The sequence below is a fragment of the Asparagus officinalis genome, chromosome 1 (genome assembly GCF_001876935.1).
Source record: "Asparagus officinalis chromosome 1, Aspof.V1, whole genome shotgun sequence".
NCBI lineage: Eukaryota > Viridiplantae > Streptophyta > Magnoliopsida > Asparagales > Asparagaceae > Asparagus > Asparagus officinalis.
Genome location: NC_033794.1, coordinates 58,746,690 through 58,760,575, shown reverse-complemented (window position 1 = coordinate 58,760,575; position 13,886 = coordinate 58,746,690). Strand labels below are relative to the sequence as shown.

The window sequence follows — 13,886 nt, the reverse complement described above, 5'->3', positions numbered from 1 at the left end:
TATATATATTTTATGTAGATAAATATTCATATTGTTAAATGATATATGAACTTATGTTTGATGTGTGTTGAGTGTATAAGAGTCATGGATGTACTAGTAGTTGTGAGACTAATCGTATTTAATAATCAGCTATAATTATAGATGATGATAATTCCTGACAAATCATGGATAGATATCCCACGTCATCATAGATTTCGTGACTATAGGCGTCTAAAAATGCCTATAGGTATTCGTACACAGCTTGAGATAAAGAGAAGGCGATGAACACTATTATCCAAGTCGAAGGGGATTATCCGAGTCAAAGAGGATCATCTGATGCTAACAAGCGCATGAAGCGAATTGGCGAAACGTTGATGACGTGGCGACGAACCACCAGAAGGGCCAACGCCAGGTGGCCCGTGTGCTCACCGGCCACCACCAAGTGGCTCACACGCTAATCAGCCACCAAAATGACAAACCAAGTGGCCCGCATGTTCACCGGCCACCTCTAAGTAGCCCGCACGCTCATCAGCCACCTCTAATTGGCTCGCGCACTCATCAGCCAGTTCTAAGTGGCTCGCGTACTCACCAGCCACACGGCAAACCAAGCATCCCGTGCGCTCACCGGCCACTTCCAATTGGCCCGCGCACTCATCAGCCAGTTCTAAATGGCCCACGTACTCACCGGCCACCGCCAAGTGACCCATACGCTTATCGGCCACCGTCAAGCGATCCGCGCATTCATGAGACACGCGAAGCGAATTGAGGAAGCGTACCAGTCAGCGAAACAATGAAATACACGTAAATGACAGAACAAGTCAAAACCCGAAAAACCAAGAAAGCCTCTGGCGGCCGAGTCGTGTCAAAACGACCCGGCCAGGCCAGTGGCTCCCTCGGCCATGGCCAAGCCACCAAGTGGTGATTCGGCCAGTTCCGATCTAAAACTAGTTTTTTTTCGGTTTTTTGCGGATTCTTTCAGGATTTGTTTATTTCTAAGCGTCCCAACTGATCTGATACTGTGGTTAATCAGTTACTAACTGAAGATAAGGAGGAATCCCTCGTTTTGATCCAAAAATCCCTCATCCGGAGCCTATAAATACGAGCTCGGGTGTTCATTTTTAGGGGGAGGAAATCAAGAGGGTGAGGTGCTGTCAAAATTGAGAGTGAAGCCATGAATTTCAGAGGGTTAGCAGATCTTGGCGAAGTTTTTCCATAAACAAAAAGAGAGTTCGAAAGATCTGAAACCCCTTTCCCCCATATTCCTCCGGATTTAAGCTTGGTCTTAAATCCCGAGAAGAGTCGTAATCTTGCTTGGTCGGGATTACCACTTCAGCGAATACTTCCTTCGTGAAGTAGGAGCTTTTATTTTCAATCTGTCAACCGGATCTGATCCGTGGCGGTCCACGGATATCAACGTCCCTGGCACAGGTAAAGATCTCACGCAAACAACAGGCGATAAACATCTGTTGTGTGTTGTTTGAAGGAATTGTAATATTATATTTTCATTGTATAAGAAGATCTTATAAAAAGATCAACTTTTTATTTATTTGAGTTTATTATAACGGCTAAAGTTGTAATAGATTCGATGACAATAAAAATAGCAATTTCTGACCCAAACACACTGGCGACCACAGTGGGAGCCAACAATTTCGCTACTGAAGCTGTCGTGTCACAACCACGGATCCAGATCCCGATTGACGAAGAAGTCGAGTACGAATTCGACCAACTGAAATTCGAGGAGTATATGTCATTGTCCTCCTCCAGATCCTCCGCCCCTCGCAAGCGTAAGAAGATCAAGTCCTCTGTTGCTGCTGCCATCCCGCCTTGCAATGCCCCTCCGGCCTCCAACGAGGCCGGATCTGCAGATCTGGACCCCTCCTCAATCATGGAGATAGCCGTTGTAGCTGCCCCAACTTTATCGAAAAGAGCTCGCCAAAGGAAGCACCAGTGCCTCGCGCGCTAATTCGCCAAGGCTTTGGAGCCTGTTGACGGGATCTGTTATGAGGCGGATCTAAAACTCATAAGGCACCAAGTGCCCCCAGCAGCAAACAGATGTCATCTCCTCCAAACCGACAGCGGATGAATGGATCCAAGTCAAACGGACCCGCTCAACCCTCGAGGAGTGTATTCAGAAGCGCCGCGTCTTGATTGCGCACGCACGGATTCTCGTGCAAGAAGCGCAGAAGTTGAAGTAAAAAGAGGTGATCAAGAAGCCACCAAAACCACACTAAGTCTGGAAACCAAAGTTTGAAACGGCGTCGACAAAAAGTCAAACAGCACCAGGAACTGCCGGAATACGGGAACCACCATCTGGTGGCTCGACCAAAACCGAGCCACCAAATGGTGGCTCCCCCAGCCGAGATCCACCAAATCGGTTCGCGTCCGGTTTGGTTCGGTTCGCACCTGGTTCGGTTCGGTTCACACCCAGTTTATCTCCCGCAGTCCCGTTTGAGTCTCTGACAGCTCCTATTCCTGTCCCGATGAATCCCGCACTTCCGGTGAAGCCTCACGACCACAGAGACTTATCCCATTTCAAGATGAGGATGGCAGATCGCCTTGATCCTTTGTACGAGGATCAAGGCAATGTTCCGATCAAAGAACACTTGGGTCCAGTGACTGAACCACAAACAACCACTCGAACTAAGGGTCGCACACACTCTCGCAACAAGTTAGAGCCTTCCTATAATGGGAAAACCCCTGCACTTGACCACCTCGAACAACGATTTGAAGTCCAAGAGCCCGTCAAGAGTTCACGCTCCCAAAAGCGTAGCTCCAAACGCGTGACTTTTAAGAACGCCAATAAGGCAGCAAGCTCTCAGAAGGAAAAGTGTTGGTCAGACAATGGCGTTATACCTGAGGTGTCGTTCCAACACACGATAGGTTGCTCCGATCATCTGATCGACGAGTTGTACTATCGGGCTGGGGGTACGAACAAGTCTCGGAAGAGAAGTACCCGAGAAATAGAATCTCACTGTCCATGCACCAAACTAGTCAGGGTAGTATTATCAGCGTGTAGCTGTCCTAAGACCGCTCCTCAGAGGGTCTCGGTATTCGAGAGGATCTCCAACGGAATGGCTAAGTCCAAGCCAAAACGCTTCTGCAAGAAACGATTAGTCTCTCAAGATGACGAACTTCCAGAAGTCACGATTAACATGGCTGATAAAGGAAAATTGACTCGACCTTCTAATTCTGACCCGCTCATATCGCTTCGTCTATCCCGGTTACGACCGGGAACCATTAGACAAAGGGATTATCAGAGAATGCAGAGGGGATTATCCTCGGATGATGAAGCATCAGATGCCAACTCTATAGTCGCTTCTGACAAAATAATATCCAGCCCAGGACAATCTCGCAAGGTGTTTATGATTAACACCAAGGAAGTGGCCAAAATCGTGGAGGATGCTCTGGCCAAGCAGAAGCAAGCATTCAAAATCGAAATAGAAATGACTATGCAGGAGGTGAGACAAATACACGACCAACAGATTCGAGCCTTGTCGAATCAAATAGGTGAATCCAGTCGTCGCAATAATGTTAGGCAAGCAGCTAGCGATTCAGACGTGGATGAATATATCAATGCTGACAACCCGCTTGTTGACCAAAATGCTGGGGGTGGTCTTACTGAGAATAACGACGCTGGGGTTGGTCCCACCAATGATAACAACATTGGGGGTGGCCCGGTTGTTCCTCTCAGAAATTTTCCGAAGCATGATACGGACGAGGACGAAAAGATGAAGGACCTCGAGAGTAAAATCAACACTCTGATGTCTACTCGAGAGGTAAAGAGAACTGGTATTCCGTATCCTTACCCACGAGAGTGGGATTCAATACCATACCCGGTGAAGTTCAACCTGACCAACTTCACGCCATTCGACGGGAAGGGTTTGCCCACTCAGCATCTGATCTACTTCAAGTCTCACTTGGGCATGATCTCTGGCAATGAGGCATTGATGGTCCGGTCATTCGTCGACACCCTCGTGGGCCCACTTTCGATTGATATCGCCGTCTCAAGCCTGTAAGCATCAATAGCTGGGATGACCTGGAGAGGCTATTCCTCACTCACTTCTTTGATGATGACGCCGAGGTGTCAATCAGGACACTTTTCGATGAGAAACAGGAATACGACGAGACGGTCGACGACTTCGTCAAGCGTTTCCGGAATAAGGCGATGAACTATCGAGATCTGATCACAGAGGACTTCATCCTCCAGCCTGTCACAACAACCTCTCTTTGGACGTGTTGGAAGTTATGGGGGTAGCACCGTCCGACACCTAGAAAGAGTTGAAAGTACACAGAGAGCAGGCCGAACGCTTCCTTCATGTTAAGTTCTTATCACTTAATACCAAGAACCCCCACTGAGTGATTTGTACAAGTCAACACTCCCACTGTGATTTGTACTCCCACTCCCACTGTCCACTCGGTCAAACCTTCCTACAGTTAGGACCACAACCAAAATCTCCTCCCGATTCCTTCCTTGAACGAGAGGTCCATTTTCAAATTGAGCGATCAAACCTATAAAAGTTAGGATCGTCTCAATCCTCCTACTCGGTCAAACCTTCCTACAGTTAGGACCACAACCAAAATCCTCTCTCGATTCCTTCCATGAACGAGAGGTCCACTTTCAAATTGAGCGATCAAACCTATAAAAGTTAGGATCGTCTCAATCCTCCCACTTGGTCAAACCTTCCTACGGTTAGGACCACAACCAAAATCTCCTCTCGATTCTTTTCATGAACGAGAGGTCCACTTTCAAATCAAGCGATCAAACCTTCCTACAGTTAGGGTCATCTCAAACCTTCAATTTGGTTAAACCTTCCTACAGTTAGAGCCAAAACTTCAATTCACTCTTGATAAACGAGAAACCCACCTTTAGTTCGGTAATCAAACCTTCCGACAGTTAGGATTATCCGAATCTTTTTGATTCTTAGAGTGGAGATCCCACTCTTAGTTTCACATTCCTGGATTCTGGAAGTGGAGATCCCACTTTGAGTTTCCATTGGCAACTGGAGATAGAATATAAAATTCTTCCTCTCCCGCATCGGGTTCGTCTTTGCCCCAAGAGAAGACATAATCTTTGAACATTATAACTCCTAAAATCTATGCTTCACACGCACGGGAAATTTTATCTCGAATCCTAAATAGGGATAAGTCAACGCCTAACACGCGTTGCCGGTTTAGTCTTTCGCTGAGTGAAGAAGACACCAGAATCCTAATCTGGGGAATTTTATCCTGAAGCCTAAGTAGGGATAAGTCAACGCCTAACACGCGTTGTCGGTTTAGTCTTTCATCGATTGAAGAAGACACCAGAATCCAAATCTGGAGAATTTTATCCCGAAGCCTAAGTAGGGATAAGTCAGCACCTAACACGCATTACTGGTTAGTCCTTGACTGTAAAAAGGACAAAAGCCCACATATTCGATATTGTGGCAGGCCGTTATTAATAACACCATAATCCACGCCTTACACGCGCGGGGAACTTTATCTCGATTCCTAAATAGAGATAAGTATATGCTTAACACGCGTTATCGGTTTAGTCTTTCGCCGAGTGAAGAAGACACCAGAATCTGAGTCTGGGGACTTTTATCCTGAATCCTAAGTAAGGATGAGTCAGCGCCTAACACGCGTTGCCGGTTAGTTTATTCCTGTAAGGAAGACGAAGTCTATGTATTCAATATCATAGCACTAAGAGAGTTAACTCTCTTAGCATAACGTTACATGCAGAACGGACTTAAACAATCTGTATGCTAGCCCGACTCGAACGGGTCGGTAAAGGCACGCCAAATCCGTTAAAGGATGAGGGTTTGCCAAAAATCCTAAGACTACGTCTAACACACGTCGCCGGGTAGTCTATTCCTATGAGAAAGACGAAGTCTACGTATTCAATATCGTAGCACTAAGGGAATTAACTCTCTTAGCACAACGTTACATACGGAACAGACTTAAACAATCCGCATGCTAGCCCGACTCAAACGGTAGTCGGTAAAGGCTCATCAAACCTGTTGATGGCTGAGGGTTTGCCAAAAATCCTATAAATGTGAGAGTCATTGACACACCAGCTCCATTAGTTGGTCTCATGACTTGAGGATCCGACAACATTCATACATACAGATGAATCAGCTTTAATAGTTGGTCCTGCAGCCCCACATTTGGGACCGCCACGCTCCAATACCTTAAAAGCTTAAACTGTATAAATTCCAGCAAACATACGAGTATAAACTGCCTTAATGCCGATCGGCGCGTTATAGCAAAAGTTAACGCCGGTCAACGCAAAGGTCGATGCTGGTCAACGCGTCGATGATTTCGCCAAAATAAGGCTAAGGAAAGATTCCGGGTTAGAGGATGATTCCAGGGAGTTCAATCACATTCATATATGAATTCCCGATAAAGATAATCAGTTTAAAGTCAACTCAATGATAAGAGCTAAGTTCAGAAACTTACGCATCAACTTCAGTTCAAGATTTCGATAACGGTCAGACGATAAACCAAGTGCCGGAAGAACTTCATCTATTCGACAAAACACTGAATAGACTGAAGGCTAAAGAAGTCAAGAATTGAAGCCAGCTACAGGTCCTTTGACACCGACTGAAGGTGGGGGCTATCATATCCAAAGCATTCTAGACTCCTCTATAAAAGAATGAGTCTGAAATACTTTGGAGGGGGGTATCTGTAGGCATCTAAAAATACCTGTAGGTGTCCTCACACAGTTCGAACAAAGAGAAGGCGATGAACACCATTATCCAAGTCGAAGGGGATTATCCGAGTCAAAGAGGATCATCTGATGCCGACAAGCGCATGAAGCGAATCGGTGAAACGTTGATGACGTGGCGACGAACCACCAGAACGGCCAGCGCCAGATGGCCTGTGTGCTTACCGGCCATCACCAAGTGGCTCACATGCTAATCAACCACCAAAATGGCAAACCAAGTGGCCCGCATATTTACCGACCACCTCTAAGTGGCCCGCACGCTCATCAGCCACCTCCAATTGGCTCGCGCACTCATCAGCCAGTTTTAAGTGGCCCGCGTACTCATCGGCCACCGCCAAGTGGCCCGTACGCTCATTGGCCACCAGAACGGCGAACCAAGCGTCCAGTGTGCTCACCGAACACTTCCAATTATCCTGCGCACTCATCAGCCAGTTCTAAATGGCCAGCGTACTCACCGGCCACCGCTAAGTGGCTCATACACTTATCGGCCACCATCAAGCGATCCGCGCGTTCACGAAACATGCGAAGCGAATCGAGGAAGCGTACCAGTCAGTGAAACAATAAAATACATGTAAACGACGGAACAAGTCAAAACCCGGAAAACCAAGAAAGCCCCTGGCGGCCGAGTCTCGTCAAAACGAGAGCCACCATTTGGTGGCTCGGCCATGCCCGAGCCACCAAGTGGCGATTCGGCCAGTTCCGATCTAAAACTAGTTTTTTTAGTTTTTCACGGATTCTTTCAGGATTTGTTTGTTCCTGAGCATCCCAACTGATTTGATACTGTGGTTAATCAGTTACTAACTGAAGATAAGAAGGAATCCCTCGTTTTTATCCAAAAATCCCTTAACCAGAGCCTATAAATACGAGCTCGGGTGTTTATTTTTAGGGGGAGGAAATCAAGAGGGTGAGGTGCTATCAAAATTGAGAGTGAAGCCACGAATTTCAGAGGGTTAGCAGATCTTGGCGAAGTTTTTCCATAAACAAAAAGAGAGTTTGAAAGATCTGAAACCCTTTCCCCCATATTCCTCCGGATTTAAGCTTGGTCTTAAATCCCGAGAAGAGTCGTAATCTCGTTTGGTCGGGATTACCACTTCAGCGAATACTTCCTTCGTGAAGTAGGAGCTTTTATTTTCAATCTGTCAACCAGATCTGATCCACGGCGGTCCACGGATATCAACGTCCCCGGCAAAGGTAAAGATCTCACGCAAACAACAGGCGATAAACATCTGTTGTGTGTTGTTTGAAGGAATTGTAATATTATATTTTTATTGTGTAAGAAGATCTTATAAAAAGATCGACTTTTTATTTATTTGAGTTTATTGTAACTATTGTGTAAGAAGATCTTATAAAAAGATCGACTTTTTATTTATTTGAGTTTATTGTAACGGCTAAAGTTATAATAGATTCGATGATAATTAAAAAGATCGACTTTTTATTTATTTGAGTTTATTGTAACGGCTAAAGTTATAATAGATTCGATGATAATGAAAATAGCAATTTCTGACCCAAACAGTGACACGCGATACAAGGAGGGATATGAAGTCTTCATGCGTTATGCTGAAATAGATCCGAGAAATTTAGGAAGCGGTGCTATGTATTATCCTTGTTGTAGGTGTAGGAATTTAAAATTGCTGAATAGAAATGATATACGGATCCACCTAATAAAATTAGGTTTTAATGAAAAATATAAATATTAGAACTGGCATAGGGAAGGTATCACCGAAGATGAGGATCCAAATGTTCGTGTTGGTACGTCCGGTGGCCAACGAATAGATGACACAGAAACAATATTGAATGATATTTTTCCTCGACCTATAGAATATGATGTTGATGATAATATCGAGGATGATATCGGAGATAAAAGTGGGGATGATATCGAAGTTGAAGCTGAAAAGGTAAGAGATGTCGAAAGTGCCGAAAATATTGATGATATGCATTTATCCGTAGAAATAAAACGAATAATGGAGCTACTAGAAGATAGTGAAAATAACTTATATGAGGGATGTACCGAGTACTCCAGATTTTCATTTATGCTGAAACTCCTACATATTAAGACACTTAGCGGTATGTCAGATAATTATTTTGAAATGCTTCTTGAATTGCTTCGGACTGTAATTCCTGGAGGAGAGAATAGCCTACCCCAAACAACTTATCAAGCTGAGAAGATTGTCTCTGCTCTGGGTCTTGATTATAATAAGATTGATGCATGTCCGAATGATTATATTTTGTACCATAAAGCCAATAAAGACCTTTAAGAGTGTCCGACATGTGGAGTTTCTAGGTGGAAGCAACGCACAAATTCTTCAATAAGGATTACAATGGAGACAGGGATAACACAGAAGAAAATTCCAGCCAAGGTGCTTCAACATTTTCCATTGGCTTCTAGATTGTGAAGATTGTACATGAACAAGGAAACGTCAAAGATTATGAGGTGGCACAAGGAAGATCGAGTAGATGATGGTAAATTGAGACATCCTGCTGATGCTTTAGCTTGGAAGCATGTTGATAAAATTTATCCTCATTTTGTCAAAGATTGCAGAAATGTAAGACTGGGTCTATCAAGCAACGGATTCAATCTATTTTGGGTAATGAGCTCTGGCTGGTCTACGTGGCCAGTTGTATTAATACCATATAATTTACCTCTATTGTTTTGTATAAAACAGCCTTTTATGATACTTTCATTATTGATACCCGATAAGCATGCATCGGGAAATGATATTGATGTTTACTTAGAGCCTCTAATTGATGAGCTGAAACAATTATGGTCTGATGGTATTTTATCATATTATGCCCATTTATCGTTTAGATTACGTCACTACAACAAAAAAGCTAATCCGCGAGGAACAAGTTTGTCGTTGAAAGTCGAGATTTCCTCGTCATAGTGTGTTGACGAGAAAAAAACTTTGGTCACCATTTCCTCGCAGTAGGGTGGTCAAGAAAAGTTTCTGCGAGGAATATTATAATTTCTTGTGAAATCCTTTTTACGATGAATATATTCTTTTCTCATTGTTACTCTTTAGCCTCGATATTTTTCCTCACCTAATCTCATACATTTTTCATCGCTAAACTACAGTTTCCTCGCTAATGATACGTGAATAATATTTAATTTATATATAATAAAAGTAATAAAAAACTATTTACGTCGTTGTAAGTGTCTTTCAGCGAGGAAACTGTTCCTCACCAAAGGTAAATCTTTAACGAGGAAATTGATTTTCTTCATTATATGTATCTTTTTCTCGTGGAAACAGTTCCTCAGTAAAGAGACTCAAAAATAAGGAAATTTAAATTTATCGTTGTAGGATGTACCCCATATTCCTCGCCAAAGAAGTTCAATTACGAGGAAATTTACATTTATCGATATAGGTTATATGGTCTATAGCGAGGAAAATTACTTTTACCGTTATATGTCGTATCAATATAGCGAGGAAATATGTTTTTGTCGACGCAAACAATACACTCTATAACGAGAAAATATTTTTTTGACGATGTAAGCAGTATACTTATAATGAGGAAATTTTATTTCATCAATAATAATGCTATTGCAAGAAAAATGCTCAAAATATAAATAATTGTCATCAATTGTCACCATAGTACATCAAACCAATTAAAATAAATAAAGAAAGTAAGTTTCTACCATAAGTAACAATGCTAGTCTAAATCAATAACAAATACAACACGATCAAAGAAACATTTCTCCAAGTTTAAGTTCACTAAGAATACTAAGCTAATGGATGTTGCCTGGAAAAATTAGCCATAAACTCCTCAAGTTTTTTGGCTTGCTCCTCCAATCTTTGGATTACCTCATTTTATGCATCGATCTTTTGTTGTTGAGTTGCTACAAGTTGTTGGGTCTCTTGAAGCTGTTCATGCAACTCTTTATTCTTTTTAGACATTTCACTCATCGAAGAACGAGAGAACCTCAATGGTAGTGGTCTAGGGCCAAAACCACAATCCTTAATGTAGCCCGATTTGACTTTGAGAACTTTTGCACAAATTTCATCATCTGTGATTGTTCGAGTTCCATCAGGTTGAGTGGTATCTGCTCGCATCTTTATCATTTGATCCTATAAGCAAAAAAATATATCCAGTTCAATCATATGTAACTTCTCAGTTACAACCTAATCAATACAATCCTCTTTAGAACAATAATATCAGTTTCACATATATTCTTAAAATATTATAAAAGCATACATCATTGACACGTTCACTAGTAAAAAATCAAGCATCCTAGACGAAATTTTTTCATCTAGGATAGCTTGATTTCCATCTAGGATAGTTATTCTATAAAATTACCGAGCTGGTGTACACTTAGTTGAGAACTGTAACTCTTGCATTGCGAGAACTGTAGCTTTGAGTTCTGAAGCCTTATAAGAGGTATAATGTTCTAGAGTACTATTCTGCTTTTCGAAAGAAAGTAATAAATGCCTTAGCCAAGTTGAGAATAAGCCATCAAGAGAACTTTTGAGAGTTCATTGATAGAAAGGATATCAGTAGGCACTCACCCATGGATGGTCAGACTGCTCCAATGTACATCTCGCAAGAAACACAGCAGATGCAGCAATGAAAGAAGGAAGAAACTTTATGAAGCTATACTCAACCAATGTTAGCTCTGCTAAGTAATTGGCCAGATGACTCAAGGCTTGGGGGGAAACCTGCATTAACAAAAAATAATTCACTTAAACCAAAGTTGGTACTATTTAAAGTATGGTTAGTCTAAACAGAACCATGCTGCATAACTTTAATTGTAGAAGTACCTACCTTATATGATGTATGTGCTGCTCGAATATATCTCTTGCAGAGAAATTATAAGAACATGTCAAAGATGAAATTTAAACAAATCTGATATAGGGGTAAACCAAGGTGAGCAGAACTTACCTTAGAAATGTTTTTACAGTAGGCATAGAGATGTGAAAGCTCAAAAGGTTCAGTACTTGAATTTCCATTTTTAGCACCTGTTATTCAGTAAGGATGCCTATGTCAGATCCATCCGTGAACAAACTCTCTACATAACTTTGCGATCTAATATACAAAAGGCACATTGAAAAATGTGACGAGAAAATGAGCATACCTCTTCTTTGGTGTACGTGTCGTCTGTAATAAAGCAAAATTCTTCTATACGAGGAGCACAAATTTCTTCGTATGTTCTGTGTAACACACAACACAGATCCGAAAGTTCTATTAGCTAAAGCCATATGCTAGAGGAAATCAAGTGCCAATTTAAGCATAACAAGTCCACATAACTTCAGCATATAAATAAATCTATGAAAATCCCTACTTTACTATATGAACAGGAGGTTGAATGAAATCCAGTGATGATTAACCTTAGGTCTTTGTGATACATGGTTAAATGTGTTGCCAATATGAGGCGTCATACCACAAATGTTTAATCCATCAATTGTCAATCCGCTTGTTGCTAACATAATTTTTCATGCATGTGATGAACCGGACCAAGGTCATGCCAACCAAATAAATGGAAAGGTAATGTTTTTACTTGAAAAATGCGATAACAGTCAGGAATGAATTTCAGGTCAAGTATGCCAGTTGCGTACAAAGTGTATTTATACATTGGCGCTAACTAGAATTCATTTCCAAGTTCTTGACATCTTGAGTTGTATATTTAAGATACTAAACATTGCCATTTTATGTTTTTTAACTTATGTTCATGTCTTATAGATATCTATACAGATCTTGTTGTAAATAATGAGTCTACTTTTTCTGCCAAGAAAAGTAAATTCAAGGGTTGAGATTATTATTGAAATTGACAGGGTCTTTTGAGAATTCAAATAGATCAAGATATTGTTCTGAACCCTGTACGTTTCCAGCAAGCATTGCAACAATGCAGAGGACAAAATACTCAATCTTCATGTGAAAAGATAAAAGTAAGAAGGAAACAAACAAGCAACTTAGTGCAAAATGCTGATACCCATAAGAAACTCTAGAGAAAGGAAGTAAATCCTTTTCAGGTCTTTTCTCTTGAAGTATTGATGAGTGTCATGCCATCTCTCAATAAGACGGTCTCGTACACTATGTGACAAGGCCTGCAAATGTTATGAGAGCAGAGATTTTTTCTATATCAATACAATTGTCAAAGGTGAATGGTGCAAAGTAGAAAATGGATCACTTCAAGTTCTTAAGTGCTCCCTATCAGTTACGTGAGATTATAACGCATAAAGCATGGTCTCAATCAAAAGGCAATTCCCATAATTTTAATATAAATTGTGAGCTCCATTACGTGTAACAGAAAATAAAAATCAGCACGCTGATTGCAACAAAAACAATAAAAATCAGCACTATCATAGATGAGTCAGTTGTATCTTAGCAGAATCCAATAGGTGATCATAATTTGCACTATCACAGATGAGTCAGTTGTATCTTAGTAGAACCTATAACTATTAAAAACATGGGTAAATCACAATATAATCACAAACAAACATATCACATGAACAATTTGACTGCTGAGTTAATAAAAACTGCATTTGAAGATAATTTCAACAATCATGAAGAGTTGCAGGCTGGCAGAGCCAAATCAAACTTAAGCTACCATTTGCTTGAAGATAATTCAACTAAATAAGTGTTAAAAGAAGAGAATTTACCTAGTAAGCCTTGAAATCATCAAAGCTAACGCCCCATCTGGAAACTGTATACTCCACATGATCCAAAATATCCTTCTGCAAGCTAACCGGATCGCTCTTCAAGAATCCATCCATGAGCTCAAGCATCCTCTCAGCCTTCGCTTTGCCCTCAGAACATCATAATATTATTCATAATAGGAAGATTGCCCTAAGATTACATAGATAATTGTTCAAAGATAGCGCATGATTTCATTAAGAAGACCAGATCCTAAATTTCTTACGAAATCAAACCACATTATGCATGCAATCAAAAGATGAATCTCAACAGATCTACACAAACCCTAACAAATAATCCACAATATGAAAACAACTACACAAAAACCAAAGCAATCCCTAGATTCAATCAATACCCTCTTTCAAACAAGCAAGGATCAGAATCCCTCACCTCCTCAGACGCGGGCTCCGGGGGCGGGCCCACCACCCGCGATGGCACTGGGTGCGGCTCCACTGAAGAATGACAGTAGCCTTGTGGTTGCCCCACCGCCCTCCTGCTCATCAAGAAACAGATCTTCCGGCACCCGAAATGCCCTATGAACCTCGACGATCACCGACCCCACAGTCAACGCCGTCAT

General features: G+C 41.7%; 1 pseudogene; it reads right to left on the bottom strand.

Moving 5' to 3' along the window:
- LOC109834743 lies at positions 10,688-13,886 on the bottom strand (annotated as a pseudogene).